We start from the raw sequence: 15,948 nt of genomic DNA on the forward strand, positions 1-15,948 counted from the left end.
CGGCTCGCCTTCCTTGGGCTGCTCCGGAGCTGTTCTGTTTGGCCATCTTGCCCGGGGACCTCTTCTTTTTTTTTTTTTTAATAGTTTCAACTTTTATTTTTGGCCTACATTTGCAGGTTATTTTACAGGTTTGCAAATACAATCAACATTAGAAGGAAATTATGTATTAAAATACTTTTATTAGTTGTATTATTGGAAATGTGTTAATCGTTAAAACAACTCTTTAAAGGGAATAAAACTGTGTTATTGAAACAGCTTGTCCAGATTAAAAGTAAAGATGGCACAAGGAAGGATTATGCCAGGTAGATACAGATTCCCTGGTTGGAGACTGCTTACCTCCTGTTCCTCAGATAGCTTTGTCCCGATGTCTGGCATGGTGTATACTGGTCTGCCTGCTTGAAAAAATCTGCCGAGACTCAGGACCAGGAAAAGGCACATGCCCACTCCCCTGTATCTTACAGACAGGCAGGCTCTCTTAGCTGTCTAGCTGGCCACTCCCGTCACTTGTTCGAGGAAAAGCGTCCAAAGAAGAGGGCAGGTCACATGGAGCTCTGGGGTAAAGGCAAACCTTATACAAGATATCTGATTGGAGCTTGAAAGAGAGCTTGAGTTGTTCGAGATAAGAGGACCAGACACTGGGAATTTGACAGAAGGTCTCCACTACAATTCACACACCTCATTTTGGAGGCATGAGGGTGTTCATGAAAACAGGGAGTGGACTTGAGCCTTCGCCGACACATGGCAAGGTTAGGGTTGGGCAGAAGGCAGGGAGTCTAGAGGCCTCCATGGCATGGGGATAGGTGGCTGAGGAAGGACCCAGAGTGACTTGCTGGAGCCTCAGTCACCAAACCCTCATGCAGCTTACTGGGAAAGATGCTCATTGTAAAATACAATATTTACACAAAATGCACAAAAATACATGTGTGCAGTTTAATAAGATACCGTAAAGGAAACACCCATGTCACCCCCGCTGGGTCCAAGTTGGCTGCTTTTCTTTCATCACTACTCTGACACCTTAGAATAGTCCTGAGGGTGTCTTGAGTTCACACTTTACTAATGAGGAAATAGTTGTGGCTCCAAGAGTTCAAAATTATTTGCTGATGACCATATAACTTTTAAACAATGGCCTGCTGACTGTAGAGGCCGGTCCTGCATTAGCAGATGTGGCACGTGACTGGGGAAGTGAGGGTGCAGTGGAAAGAGACGGTGCCTCAGGGAGGCAGCTCATTTGAAGCAGGAGGCAGTGATAGCTGTTTGCTCATTTTCTCTGAGCTTCTGGCTTCCAAACTTTATGGAATGAAAATTTTGCTTTTAGATAGATAAAATTTTATTTCTGTATATTTTTTAGTTTTGCAGCATTTCCAGTCTCCATGAGCCTCGTAAGTGAGCAGTGTTTTGATTTACTTAACTCTGTGGTCATGTAAACCCTACCTTTTGCTCAGTTTATGCCCAGGAGAAAAGGAGAGCTGTCAAGGATCAACACAGCCAGCATTGCCTCACTCCCACTCACATATATCTTGTTTTCTGTTTTCCAGAAAACACTTTCCTGGGTAAAAAAGAACACATTCCAGATGCGTGACCCAGCGTGTGTTTCATCATCCGTGGGAGGCGCCATCACATTTGCATGTGCCTGTGCCTGAGAATTTAATGTTTTTAAATTTGATTTTTTTTGTATGAAGTACTTTTAACATATGTATTTCATTGCTGTTACACTCTGTATTTTGCGAGGTGACCTTTTTCCTTTTCTTTCTCCCTAACCACTAACGTTAGAATTGATTTCCAAGAATCAACATGTAGAGCTAATACTGAATTTCTTTGATTTAACTGACTAACCATGATGAGCACTCCTGATTTGTATCTAGAACATTCAGATTGACCCATTGTGTTCCTGGGTGGTAGAGGCGTGTGCCTGGTGATGGAGAAAGGGCCGCTGGCCTGATGCAGGGTCGTTGCTGACCACGTCACACCGTGTCGAGACTCTGCTTTCTTGCTTTCTGTCTGTACACAACATGTAAAGCCAGTTTCGCTGCTATAATTCAAACTGCATTCGTCTGTGAGTTTATTATCTGCTAACCAAATAAAACAGTAGAATTACCTAATGAGATCCATCTTTATACTTAAATTGCTTTTTTAGAGGTGAGTTTTAAAGAAGTCTCTTAATTCAGATGCTAGGTCGTTTTAAAACTACTGTGCAGAGAACTCACTGTAAGCCACATGATCTCCACTAATACTGGTTATCCTGTGCTACAGAGAAAATCAAAATAGTCACAACTAAGATTCTTACCTACAAAATGAGATTCGGTAAACTCAACCAAAATTAAAAAAAAATTTAAGGAAAATTGGCAGTTTACCTATTCAGAATCCAACCTTTCTGTATTTTATACTGCACTTTAGTGTATTTTCTGTAACTGTAGATATAGAAGATCTGCCTCCCCTGTGGAAATTGGGGTCTGTCGGTGGGCATGCCCCTGGAGCCTGGCTTGCCATTGAACAGTGTCCGCATCATAAGGCCTTGGTGCCCTGAACCCCTGATCTCTGATGCCTACCAGGTTTTCCTGATTTGGGTTTCCTTTAAATATTCCTTTTTTGCATGATTTTCTGATGGGAGGAAAATAGCAGTAATCATTTTTGTGTGTGCAGACTGTCTCATTTGTTTTTAGCCATTGTCATTTTATTCATTTTGTGCAATAACCATGTGTCCTGTCAAAGTGGAAGACATTTCAAGTCTGTAGTGTAGCTAGTAGGCAGGTGTGCACAGGCGAAGCCACACCTGGTCTGTTTTCTGTGCACTGTGGCCTCAGCCTCACCTTTCCTCCCTCCTGTCTCCCTGCTGCATGCTCCAGGTGTGCACAGGCAAAGCCACACCTGGTCTGTTTTCTGTGCACTGTGGCCTCAGCCTCACCTTTCCTCCTGTGTCCCTGCGGCACGCTCCAGGGGTTGCCTTTTTTTTTTTTTTTTTAATCAATTACACTGAAGTTGGGAAATTCAGCCGCAGAAAGTGACAGATGAAAGGAGACAATGGTTGTGTAGGAAGACGGAGAAAATGCTTAATCTGAGGATGAGACAGGGTTTTTTGTTTTTTTTTGTGGGGGCTAGAGAAAACATAAAGAGGCAGTTACATATTAGTTATGAAGGTGTGCTACAGAAAATAATCTGGTGCTCTTGCTAACTGCCCCTTCACTGTTGCTTGCGAATAGCCAAAAGCTGTATGTTATGGCTTATTGTGTGAAGGTAACTAAGAAAAAGTGTTCCATGACTTTATAGAGTACATCCATGCAGAGTCCATTATTTGAGCTTTTGACATTTAATAACTTTGCTAGAAAAATCTGTAAAAAAAAAAAAAAAAAAGAAAGAAAAAAGCATTTGCAAGTGATGAACTTAAGCCCCGTGTATGTTTGCGCAAAAGTCCTACTTCAGGCACTCTGGTAATGGCCAGCCGGAGGGAGCGCCCATACTGCCGCACCTCTGATCCCCTTTTGTTGTACTACCCAAACCTAAGTATATACTTTTGATAATAGGTACCTGCTCTTTTACTAAGAGAGAGTCTCTACCTGCAGAAATGTATTTTGAAAACACTTATTTTACACAGCAGTTTTGTATCCATTTAAACTAACCTTTTATCAATAAAGCACTATTGTTTACATGTTGAATGAGTATTTCTCTTGGTTATTTTCAAGGGAAAGTTGTGAGGCTTTCTGGGAAAATGCAAAGCTTTGCCAACATAGGGTAATAAAATAAGGGAAAATTACTTGCATCGATAGCATCAGCACCGAACAACTTTGTATTGGAGACCCAGCCCAAAAGATAGCAAAAAAGATTGGAAAGGAATTGACAGGTGATGAGAACGTCTCCTTAGAAATACAAGACATCTGGCGAAAATCAACACTAAGAGGTCAGTGATACCTGCTTCCTAATTAGAAAATGTAGTGAGAGAAGAAAGATTGCATTGATCATAGCAACTACTAAATTCCTGGAAATTCAAGTGAGTGAGATAGAAGAAATTTCAAATCTATACATTTCAAGACTAGATAGGCTAAGTAGGCTCTACCACTTGAGTAAAGGAAACTGGAAACCTGAACGTTTAAACCCGATCCGGTGGCTGGACACCTGCACCCCGAGGCCTCTAGCCTTGCTGCCCACTGGACTGACCATCCCAGGACCACCTGGGCCCTTTTCACCTTGTCAGTGCTTCCCGAGCTTCCTCCTTACAGACCCCGGGTAGTGAAACTCTTGCTTTCTCTAGTTCCTGAGTTATCAGCCTCAGGTCACAGGCTCACACCTGCAGTATCCCCACCTGCCCTGCCCGTCTGCAAGAGTCCTCTGTTCGGGTGTGTGCACCACTGTGGGCCTGGTGATGTCACTGGGAGCTGGTTAGAGGAAAAGCCCCAGAGGTGGGTGACATGGGCGGAGCATGCCACAGGGCTGAGCCCATTCTTGGTGTGCCCGGGTCTCAGAACCCCCCAAAGTTGCCTCAGGAGAAACGGAGGTTCCCCTCAGCCAACTTTTCTCCTGCCTGGGCTTTTGGGAAACGAAGGGTCAGGCTTCACTCTGGAATCCACAGCACCACAGAAGTCTCATAAGTGCTCGGTGTTTGCTGGATTTAATTATTTCCTCGACAGCCGCGCAGTGACAGTGGGTGCCAGGGCCGGGCTAGGAGGGCACGTTGGGTATGGTCTTGAACTCATGCTTGAATCAACCCTTGTAAGCTACAGCGAGTCAGGTTTCCATCCTCTGGTGGGGGTCTTTAGGCGAGAGGGAGACCGCAAAAGCTGTCCTGGCCGCCTCCACGGAGCACACCCTCGCGCAATCATTCCATGATTCGTGTAGCCCCATGAGGGATGCAATGGGTACGGGTAAGGGGGAGGCTGGCGGCCAGGGACGGAGTGCAAGGAGAGCCGCCAAGGTCCAGGCGGTGACCAAGCCCCGCCCAGCGAGCGTAGCCCGAGCCCCGCCCAGCAAGCCGAGCCCGAGCCCAGGGCCTAGCCCCGCCCAGCGAGCCGACTACCCGCCCAGGACCTAGCCCCGCCCAGCAAGCCTAGGCCTCGCTCAGGACGGAGCCCCGCCCGGCCAGCCGACGCCCCGCCCAACGAGCCGAGACCCCGCCTGGCAAGCCTAGGCCTCGCCTAGGACGTTCCCTGGCTCAGCAAGCCGACGCCCGCTCACGAGCCGAGCTCTGCACAGATTTATAGTCTATGTCACGTCCGTCTGGTCCCGCCCCTTCTCGTCCGTTCACCAATCAGAACTCGGTCTTGCCCGTTTAGGCCGCCGGCCGGAGAGACTCTGCCCTGGAGCCCCTCCGGCCAATCGACGGCGCGTCCGCGGCGGGGGGCGGGGTCCAGGGCGGGGCGCGGGGGCTGCTGTGGGCAGTCGAGAGCCTGCGACGCCGACGCGAGTGTGGAGGCCGCCGCTCGCGACTGCGGAGGCCGGGCCGGGCCGGTGAGGACGCTGCGGGCGAGCGAGAGAGCGAGGGTGAGGACGTGGAGCGGGCTGGGCGCGCGGGGCCGGGCTAGGCCTCTCCGGGTGGGTGGCGAAGGCCCGAGGCGAGAGGCCCAGGCGGAAAGGGCGCTGAGGCCGAGGTCCGCCAGAGATGGTCCCGCCCGGCGTCTGAGGCCTTCGTGAGGCGGCTGCAGCTCCTAGGCGGGTCCGGGTTAGAGGAGCGTCCGTCTGTAGGGAGCCTGCCCCGTGGGGCCGGCGGGGCTGTGGGCCGGGGAGTGTCCCGCGTGGGCTCCCGGGTCGGCGGGGGTGCTCCGTGGGGGCCGTCGGGGCGGTGGGCGGGGGAGTGTCCCGCGTGGGCTCCCGGGTTGGTGGGGGTGCTTCGTGGGGGCCGGCGGGGCGGTGGCCCGGGGAGTGTCCCGCGTGGGCTCCCGGGTTGGCGGGGGTGCTCCGTGGGGGCCGTCGGGGCGGTGACCCGGGGAGTGTCCCGCGTGGGCTCCCGGGTTGGTGGGGGTGCTCCGTGGTGGCCGGCGGGGCGGTGGCCCGGGGAGTGTCCCGCGTGGGCTCCCGGGTTGGCGGGGGTGCTCCGTGGTGGCCGGCGGGGCGGTGGCCCGGGGAGTGTCCCGCGTGGACTCCCGGGTTGGCGGGGGTGCTCCGTGGGGGCCGGCGGGGCGGTGGGCGGGGGAGTGTCCCGCGCGGGCTCCCGGGTTGGCGGGGGTGCTCCGTGGTGGCCGGCGGGGCGGTGGCCCGGGGAGTGTCCCGCGTGGACTCCCGGGTTGGCGGGGGTGCTCCGTGGGGGCCGGCGGGGCGGTGGGCGGGGGAGTGTCCCGCGCGGGCTCCCGGGTTGGTGGGGGTGCTTCGTGGGGCCGGCGGGGCTGTGACCCGGGGAGTGTCCCGCGTGGGCTCCCGGGTTGGTGGGGGTGCTTCGTTGGGCCGGCGGGGCTGTGACCCGGGGAGTGTCCCGCGTGGGCTCCCGGGTTGGTGGGGGTGCTTCGTTGTGCCGGCGGGGCTGTGACCCGGGGAGTGTCCCGCGTGGACTCCCGGGTTGGTGGGGGTGCTTCGTGGGGCCTGCGGGGCTGTGACCCGGGGAGTGTCCCGCGTGGACTCCCGGGTTGGTGGGGGTGCTTCGTGGGGCCGGCGGGGCTGTGACCCGGGGAGTGTCCCGCGTGGACTCTCTGGTTGGCGGGGTTGCTCCGTGGGGGACGGTGGGCGGGGGAGTGTCCCGCGTGGACTCCCGGGTTGGTGGGGGTGCTCCGTGGGGCCGGCGGGGCTGTGACCCGGGGAGTGTCCCGCGTGGGCTCCCGGGTTCAGGGGTGCCCCGTGGAGGAGGCCAGCGGGGCTGTGGGCTGGGGAGTGTCCCTCCCCGGAGGGATACCTAGAGTGGGCCATAGGGACCCCCTCGGTGTGGACCTGGAGCTGCCTGGTGGAGGCATTTGGAACCGTTTGCCTTTTCAGCCTTTCCTTAAATTGTATCTTAAACGTGGGAATCGAGTGTTAGGTGCTAATATTTTTACTCCACTAAGGGCTAGAAATGCTCCTAAGCCAGTGGATAGCCTACCAAGGGAACCCATGAAAACTGGGGACCAGAATATGGCCCGGTGCATTGCACACCCACGTTCTAGGCACCTTTTCCATTACGCTGTGGCAGCAACCTCGGGCCTGTCATGTGCCACTAATGGATGTGAAAAACAATTAGAACGAGGCATCATTGAAGGAAAGATTGTCGATACATAGTGTTAACAGGATGGCCAGATTTAAAACCCAAGGCCCGATCTTTAAAGGGTGGTTTTTCTCTCTGGGTTTGTGGGGTATTTTTGGCTGGGCCGGTGTGGAAATGTTTAATAACCCTGAGGTGGCAGTGGGTTAGCGCGTTGGTCTTGTGTAGGCTGCCTTATAATGGGTGACACAGATTTTCTCAGTACCAGAGAGATGGGAGAGGACATTTGAGGTAGGGAAGCATGGAGTAACCTTTACTTGTAGGCCAAATAGAAGTTAAATGTTCTACATCTGTTGGTTATTGAAAGATTTTTTTTTTTTGAAGTCCTTAAAAGTTTGCAAAGCACTTCATGCTCATTATTTATTCAGTTTTCCGAAACTCTTCAGAGACATGATCAAGTTGCACAGCAGCGTTTTAAAGTAGAGGAAAGGGAGGTTGAGAGAGGTGGAATGACTGGCGTAGGGTTAACACCTGAGGTATTTGCAAATACCATCTGTACTTCTCATGTCCCTGTCCTTACTGCAGATTCGAATTAGGTGGCTCGCTATAACAGACTAAATGCTGATGATGCAATTTCCTGGCCTGCAGAAGTTTGCTGGCTTATTTACATACAGGACTATCAGTTGTTGGTAGATTTCCAGGTTCCTTCTATACTAATTCCTTTCCCAAAGAGGAAGTCGATGTAAGGTATATTCATGTATCTCTCCCTCTGGTTCCTTATTCAAAAAAATGGGTTTAAAACTTACTTACCTTGGCCAGGCACAGTGGCTGTAATCCCAGAACTTTGGGAGGCCAAGGCAGGCAGAATGCTTGAGCTCAGGGGTTCAAGACCAGCCTGGCCAACATTTTAATAGAGTAGGTAAAACTACTCTATTAAAAATACAAAATACAAAAACTAGCTGGGCGTAGTGGCACACACCTGTAATCATAGTGACTCGAGAGGCTGAGGCACGAGAATCACTTGAACCCGGGAGGTGGATATTGCAGTGAGCCAAGATTGTGCCACTGCACTCCAGCCTGGGTGCCAGAGTAAGACCCTGTCTCAAAAAAAAGTTTAAAACTTGGCCGGGCTCAGTGGCTCAAGCCTGTAATCCCAGCACTTTGGGAGGCCGAGACAGAGATTGTGCCACTGCACTACAGCCTGGGCAACAGTGTGAGACTCCATCTCAAATAATAATAATTAAAAAATAATAAAATAAAAGTTGTTTTTCTTTTCTTTTTGTTTTGTTTTTTGTTTTATTTTTGATATGGAGTCTTGCTCTGTCACCCAGCTGGAGGGCAGTGGCACAATCTCGACTCACTGCAACCTCCACCTCCCTGGTTCAAGTGATTCTCCTGCCTCAGCCTCCTCAATAGCTGGGATTACAGTCGAGCTCTATCATGCCCAGCTAATTTTGTATTTTTAGTAGAAACAGGGTTTTACCGTGTTGGTCAGGCTAGTCTCGAACTCCTGACCTTGTGATCCGCCCGCCTCAGCCTCCTAAAGTGCTGGGATTACAGGCATGAGCCCCTACACCTGGCCAAAATAAAAGCTGTTAACAAGATGCCTGGCACAAGGTAAGTGCTTAATAAATGTTAGCCATTTTATTATCAGGTGAACAAATAATCTGAGTGGAAAGTAGAACGAGCTAACCCTGGATATTTACAAAGAACAGTTGAGAGAAAATTAGGCAATAATTAAGCATATTTATTCTGCGTGGAGGGAATGATATGAACTGGATTGCCAAAGCAGAGATCAGTGCATGGGCAATTCCATGTGAGCTCATTTAAATCCATTTGGCCCAAGGAATTGAGTTGCTTCCTTCCTTTCCAAACACCCCTGCTTCTAATCACATCAATACCGCTTCTATGTTCAGACAGTGACAGAGTTTTCTTACTGCTGCTTACCCTTTCAGTTTTGTTCTCATTTTTCCTTCACCCACTTTCATATCAGCTTGCCAGCTTCCCCTTTGCTCAGTGCGTCATGAGCTTCATAAACACGGCATAGTGCTAGATATACAGGCAAAACCCCATTGTACTGTTGGGTGCTGAGCTGAGGTAATTCCAGTCATGCTCTCTGAGATCAGACTATAGAGTCCTTTGACCATAGTGTATTTTTCAGTGCCACAGGGAGTTGAAAAGTTGAGGATACTACAAAACAGTATGATTAAGCCCAGTGTTTGGTGATTTTCTGGGAAGCGTTTAGTTGACAGTGATTCTGTAAATTGGTCTAATCTTTTTGGAAAGTAACTAGCAGTATGTGATAAAGATTTTGATTTTGAAATCACAGTTTTCAAAACACTCTGATAAAGCTTGTCTTATTCGTATGGTAGAGTACTCCATAGCAAGTAAACATGCTTCAGCAAACTGAATCCCACCCTCCCATCCAAGCAAAACTGGACCATTTCGATCCATGGAAATGTGCTTTAAAATGCGCCTTAACCAAAAAGTCGAAAAGGTGTGTTCATAGCAATTATAGTGTTGTAAAAATACGTGAGGATGTGAACAAGATCAGGAGGGTAGTTAGAGTGATGTAAGTGGTTTTAAGAGTCATGAATTATTTTCCCCTAAACTGGTGTTTTGGTTTTGATATTTTAAAATACAAAAACAATAAGGCCCTATAATGTTGTAGGATGCAGTGATGAATCTTCCTTAATCCCATCTGTTTCCTCCCAGCCCATCCTCCTGATTGCTTCCCAAAACGAAAATCTGGTCATGTCCTATCCAAGCTGCAAAACCTACTTAGATATGGGATTACATCCAGTTGGCTCACTAGAGCTTGTACAGCACGACCCCAGGCCACCTTTCCGCCTCCCCTCGGGTGTCTACTCATCCTTTCCCAGCGGCTCCTGCAGTTTCTATGATGCCCTGCCTGTGCGCACACTATGCCCTTTGTCCACCTGGTCTGTTCCCCTGTGCAAGAAACTGCTCCAGGTCAGGCTAGCACACGCTGCTGCCTCTTCCTGCTCTGTGACTGCAGTGGGCAGGTAGTACTGGTTACTTTCTCACTTGTCTCCCTTTCTGAATTAAACCTCTTTATCTTTGTGTGCCCTGTGCACCCCATGGAGTCACGATGGAGTTGAGGCTACTTGTGGAGCTGAGTGACTGCTAACAAGTCACTAACCTTTCTGAGCCTGAATTCCTTGATGCCAGCTGCACATGGTTATTGTTATTAAATGAGATGGCCTAAGCGAAGGGCTTGACCTGCATCTCCTTTTGGTGGTGGCCACACGGGACACAGTCGCTGTTGTAATGTGCACCACGGCATTCTTGAGGCCTTGTTTTAGATCTTGTCCTCTTGATGAAGCCTCCTCCCTATTACCCTCCACCTGCCAACTTCCTTTCTACCATCCTCACTTTACCCTCTCCAAGGTGCTTAATCACCATTTAATAGTCTTGTTTGTATTTGTCCACTGTATAGGGGGAGATTTTTCTCTCTTACAAACTCTTGTATCCCTAAGCATTTAGACTTGCCAGAATAGAGCTCAATAAATATTTGAATGAATTAATCAAATTACATCGGAGGCAGAGGCAGATGCCAGGTTTTGTGGAGCTTGAAAGTATGCAATTTGGGGAAGGGGGAATATTTTAAGAAAAAGAATTCAAAGTTAACAAAAATTAATTTAGAAAGTGAATATTTAGAATGAGAAAGTAACAAATTTGAAAAAGCTGATCAGTAATATGCAAATGGTTAAATTGGGAAAAATAATATTGTTAATGATCTAACACACCTGTGTGATATTTTTCGTTTCTGTACTTTTTAATCATCTTTTCATATGACAGAGTATGGAAAGAACTTCGTGATTCCCCTACACAGTTGATAAATTTTTATTGTTGATAGGGTACATAAAACTTACTATTTTGCACATAGACATATTTGCTGTTTCTAATACTGCTACAGGTTGGTGTCCCAGAAAAACAGGTGTTCAGGTAAATCCTGTTTTGCACAATTCCATTCAAAAAAAGAAAAAAGCATATCTAAGACACACATAATTGTACTGCAGTATTGATTATTTTTCTGATAATTGAACTCTTCACTTATATTTTAGCACGTCTGATGGTAAATCTCCCACATATGAATATCTGGTTCCCCCTATTTGAAACCGTGTTTCCTTTCTACTGCCCACACACTTCCCTGAGCCAGGTCCCATTGGACCTATTCACATTGCCACAGGATCCCTGGCCCTTCACCTTCATTGCATAAAAGCCCTGGTGAACCAACACAGTGGGTGATAGCAGTATTTCTAGAAGCAATACCTGCGTTGAGATTGCTGGTAATCACCTAAGTTTGCACTAAAGTTTATGCTAAAAATACACCTAAATTTTTACTAAAAATGCAAAAAATTAGCTGGGTGTGGTGGCATGTGCCTGTAATCACAGCTACTTGGGAGACTGAGGCAGGAGACTCCCTTTAAAGTGGGAGGTGGATGTTGCAGGGAGCCAAGATCGTGCCACTGCACTCCAGCCTGGGTAGAGTAGAAGTAACTGTAGACAGCATAATGTGTCCGTTAAACCCAAACTCAATGTCCTAACTTAATGTACCCTTAGGTGGATCTCACAAATGCCAGCAGCCCCTCCCAAGCCACCTGACGTGAAGGGGAAGAGGAACAGAGGCAGAGTTTTCCTCTATTGCGGTGGAAAAGGCATTAGTCTTAATTATTGCGATTAGAATATTTTGGGGATACATTTTACAAAAGCATATGACCATAGGGAAATTGTGCTTAGGGCCTTCCTCAGGACCTTGGAAGAAGTTGGTGCAAGTGAGGGCCCAGAAACCTGAGCCAGACTAGCTCTGTCGTCAAACTGCCTTTGTGGGGGCAGTTTCCTGGTCCCTTACTTGATGCTAGATAACCCAGTAGGGGAATGTGGGGTGAGGATGCTAAGTGAATCTTCCAGGAGCTAGTGGGAATGTGTTTGGGAAGGAGGAACTAATTTTAGAAATTGTTTAAATTACTAGGCTTTATTACATCTCTTGTCCCCTTTATGATTTTTTTTTTTTTCAGAGTCTCACTCTGTCACCCAGGCTGGAGTGCAGTGGTGCAATCTTGGCTCACTGCAACCTCCACCTCCCATGTTCAAGCAATTCTCCTGCCTCAGCCTCCGAAGTAGCTGGAATTACAGGCACACGCCACCACACCTAGCTCATTGTTTTGTATTTTTAGTAGAGACAGGATTTCACAATCTTGGCCAGGCTGGTCTCAAACTCCTGACCTCAAGTGGTCCACCCGCCTCAGCCTCCCAAAGTGCTGGGATTATAGTCTTGAGTCATTGTGCCCAGCCCCCACTTTATGATTAAAATCTCAGTTGCTTTGTTAGTATAGTAGTTAATAAGGTGAATGTTGGGAAACAAGTGCCGGTATCTGAACAAGAAATGGAACCTGGAGAGTGTTTCAAAATATTAATTTTTAATTGAACTGTTTTTGAAAGAAGAACAAACACAGCTTGAAGGGGTAAGACAGTCCAGCCATCTCCTGGAAGGTACATAGTGGCATACTGTAGGTAGCCCTGTCAGTTAAGACTTTTAAAGCCTGTGGTACTTCTGCAGGAGTCTGCAGAGAAACCATCTGACTTTGAAGATAATGTATACTCATCACGGTAGGCCATTTGACAAATACAGAAAATTAGGAAGAAGAAAATAAAAATCCTCTTATGCCTCCCTATGATAACCACTATAAATGAGTTTTAAAATGTATGGATGTGGAGCTGTGGTTCTGGGAGGTGGAGGGAGCATACTCCATCCTGCCTCTCCTACTCTCTGTGGCTGTAAGATCTGGACATGTGCTTGCAACAGCTGTTGAGGACACCGACAAGTAAATGGTAACAGGTGGATGGGGGTGAAGGCCAGAATTTGAAGAACGACTTTGCACCAGTAGTGAGTTTCCTGTCTTCCCTTCAGCATCCCCTACTCTGGACTCAGGCTATCCAAAACCTGGAGGCGGGTACCTGGTGTGAACAGGGAGAGCTACAGAGAACTTTTGTAGTTGGGCTCCAAGACAGAAAATGGGAGAAAGGCATCATTTTTTTCCCCTCTTGCTCCCTCTCCTCCAGTCAGTCCTGCAGTGGCAGGAATGTGTGAACACCTGAAACTCTGAGGGAATGGGGAAAATCCCAATTGCCTTTTTATTCTCTTCCCTGCTGCAGCTCAGTCCCAGGCAAGATGCAGGCACAAGAAGTGCATGGCTAAACGGGGTAATTAAAGCAGTAAGTTTCTGGTTGGAGTCTCAAAAGGGGAGCCCAGGTAACTGGAAAGTGTACTAGGGAGATTCCAGAGAGGGAAGAGCTCAGGAAAGCGACCCCATAAAGTTAGTTAACATACAGGCTCAACACTGAGCTGTGCACTTGTGATGTGACCCAGAACAGGTTGCCAAAGACTTTGACTCAACTATGGGATAGACCATTGCCTGGGAGGCAGGCTGGCCACTAGGCAAGTAGGGTGCCTGCAGACGTTGCTGATGAGCACTGCAAAGGCTTTGAAAGTGAAAGGGACACTGAGCCCATGTTCTGCAGAAGCCTGGTCGGGACTTGGGGACTGAATCCAGCCAGACCAGTGCCTGCCCAACAAAAATACTGGCATTCCTCATAGGAATCAAACAAGATCAAGAGTCTTCTAAGAGCATAATGTTAAAAATGTTCAGGATTCAATGCAAAATGTACTCAACATGTGCAGAACCAGGAAAATAGCAACTGGTGAAAAAAGAGACTGAGGCTGAGCTGTTGCCTATGTTGGAATTATCTGATAGACTTGATTTGTGGCCTCCATGCCCCTGACCTCCTAGTGTTCATCCTGGGAATATATGACATACTCGGCAAAAGCACATCGCAGATGTAATGAAGGGTACAAATCAACTAGCCTGGATTAGTTGTCTAGATTATCCAGGTGGGCCTTATGTAATTATATGCGCCTTTAAAAGCAGGGATCTTCCTCCAGCTGATAGCAGATGGGGAAGGCAGGTAGACTGGAAGTGTAAGAAGTTTTCAGCGTAACATTTCTGGCATGGAAGATGCAAGGGGCCATGAGCCAAGGAATGAGAATAACTAACAGCTGACAGCCAGCAAGAACTAGGGACGCAGGCCTATGTCCACACAGATTTGAATGACCCTGTGACTGTATTCTCCCCCTAAAAAAATCCAGGTAAGACCCCAGGTCAGCTGACACCTTGACTTAGACCTTTTATGACCCTAAGCAAAGAATTCTGGTGAGTCACATTACACCCAAATGTATAACCCATAGACACTGTGAGGTGATAAAAGGCTGTTATTTTAAGCTGCTAAGTTTGTGGAAATTTGTTAAGGCTACAGTTTAAAAAAAAAAAAGTTATAAAGCCCTTATTATTAAAATAGTCCATGGCTGGGCTCGGTGGCTCATGCCTGTAATCCAAGCACTTTGGAGGCCAAGGCAGGCGGATCACCTGAGGTCGGGAGTTCAAGACCAGCCTGACCAACATGGTGAGACCCCATCTTAAAAAAAAAATAGTCCAAGAAGTAAAGCTACTCTTGAAACAGTTGGAAGTACAGAAAGTCTTGCTAAGAAAATAGAAGATATAAAGAGGTGGGAATTTTCATGGAAAATACAGTAACAAATAAAATGGAAGTGATAAAGTGATATGAGTGACTCATAATGCATGGATTTACAGTTTTGTTTTTTGCTTACTCTTGTGTCTTTGTCTTTAGGATTTACAATTCTTTAAATCAGTTTTTTGGTTTGTTTTTAATACTTTTCATTTTTTTGTGACAATTCCTTCACAATCATTTTTTTTTTATTGCATTTTAGGTTTTGGGGTACATGTGAAGAACATGCAAGATTGTTGCATAGGTGCACGCACACATGGCAGTGTGATTTGCTGCCTTCCTCCCCATCACCTATATCTGGCATTTCTCCCCATGCTCTCTCTCCCCAACACAATCATTTTTAATGTATCTTTTTTGCTTTACATGCTCAAATAGACTTCTCTGGTAATGGACTGTAGAAATGATCCCTGTAAATGTAGTCTCATGGTTTTTAATCTTGAAGAATTTGCACCATAGTCTGTTGAACTGGGAGCTGTGCCGGATATTAGTCTCACCCCTGCACAAATCAGGTCTCTGGCCTTGAGCAAGCAGCCTGGTTTCTAGGCTATATTTTCTTATGGAAAGTAGAGACTGGGCCAGGATTTCATAAAGTAGGAGCTTCTCTCTCCTCTCTCACCTTGAACTCTTGCAAGGGTTCCTTGAATCCTTATGTACATCAAAAATTATTGCTAGATTTGTTTTTTGTTTTGACTTGTGGAAAATTCCAAACATTCACAAAAGTAGAGAAAATAATATATCAAAGCCCATGTATCCAGGTTTAGTAATCAACACATGGACAGTCTTTTTTTCCTATACCCACCTCCACTGATCCCCAACTCGTTGGATTATTTTAAAGTAAATGGTAGATATTATTTTATTTTATCCACAAAAACTTTAGTATGCATCTCTACGTGAGAGGAACTTTTTTCTCCTTCATGTACCCACAATACCACTAAAGCACTAGAAAATAATATTAACCTCTTAATATAATCTGATATTTAATTAGGACTCATGTTTCTCTGATCTGTAAATATCTGATTCATGATTCAAATAAGGTCCATATAGCATTTGATAACATACCTTATAGATAACATGTTTTAGCAGTTCGTATTTACACATATACATGCACTGTTTCCTTTTTTTGTTATTTATCAAAGAGTCATTTATCCTGTAGGATTTCTTTGTAGTCCTTTTATTCCTTAGAATATATTTTACTGGTGATATATAATGAAGTCACTGGGCTTTAAAGTCACCTGAAGTAATTTTCTTTA

General features: G+C 47.1%; 2 protein-coding genes across 31 annotated transcripts in view; both read left to right on the forward strand.

Moving 5' to 3' along the window:
• Positions 1 to 3,650, forward strand: part of SEPTIN2 (septin 2) — a 43,277-nt gene extending 39,627 nt beyond the window's left edge. For all 16 annotated transcript variants that reach the window (XM_078329003.1, XM_078329006.1, XM_078329004.1 and 13 more), the window contains one exon: positions 1,536 to 3,650. The gene's annotated coding sequence lies outside the window, so the exon portion shown is untranslated. The remainder of the gene's footprint in view (positions 1 to 1,535) is intronic.
• A 1,715-nt stretch (positions 3,651 to 5,365) lies between these two features.
• FARP2 (FERM, ARH/RhoGEF and pleckstrin domain protein 2) overlaps positions 5,366 to 15,948 on the forward strand; it is a 147,233-nt gene continuing 136,650 nt past the window's right edge. For all 15 annotated transcript variants that reach the window (XR_013519199.1, XR_013519198.1, XR_013519201.1 and 12 more), the window contains exon 1: positions 5,366 to 5,469. The gene's annotated coding sequence lies outside the window, so the exon portion shown is untranslated. The remainder of the gene's footprint in view (positions 5,470 to 15,948) is intronic.

This window comes from Callithrix jacchus, chromosome 6 (assembly GCF_049354715.1).
Source record: "Callithrix jacchus isolate 240 chromosome 6, calJac240_pri, whole genome shotgun sequence".
Classification (NCBI taxonomy): domain Eukaryota; kingdom Metazoa; phylum Chordata; class Mammalia; order Primates; family Cebidae; genus Callithrix; species Callithrix jacchus.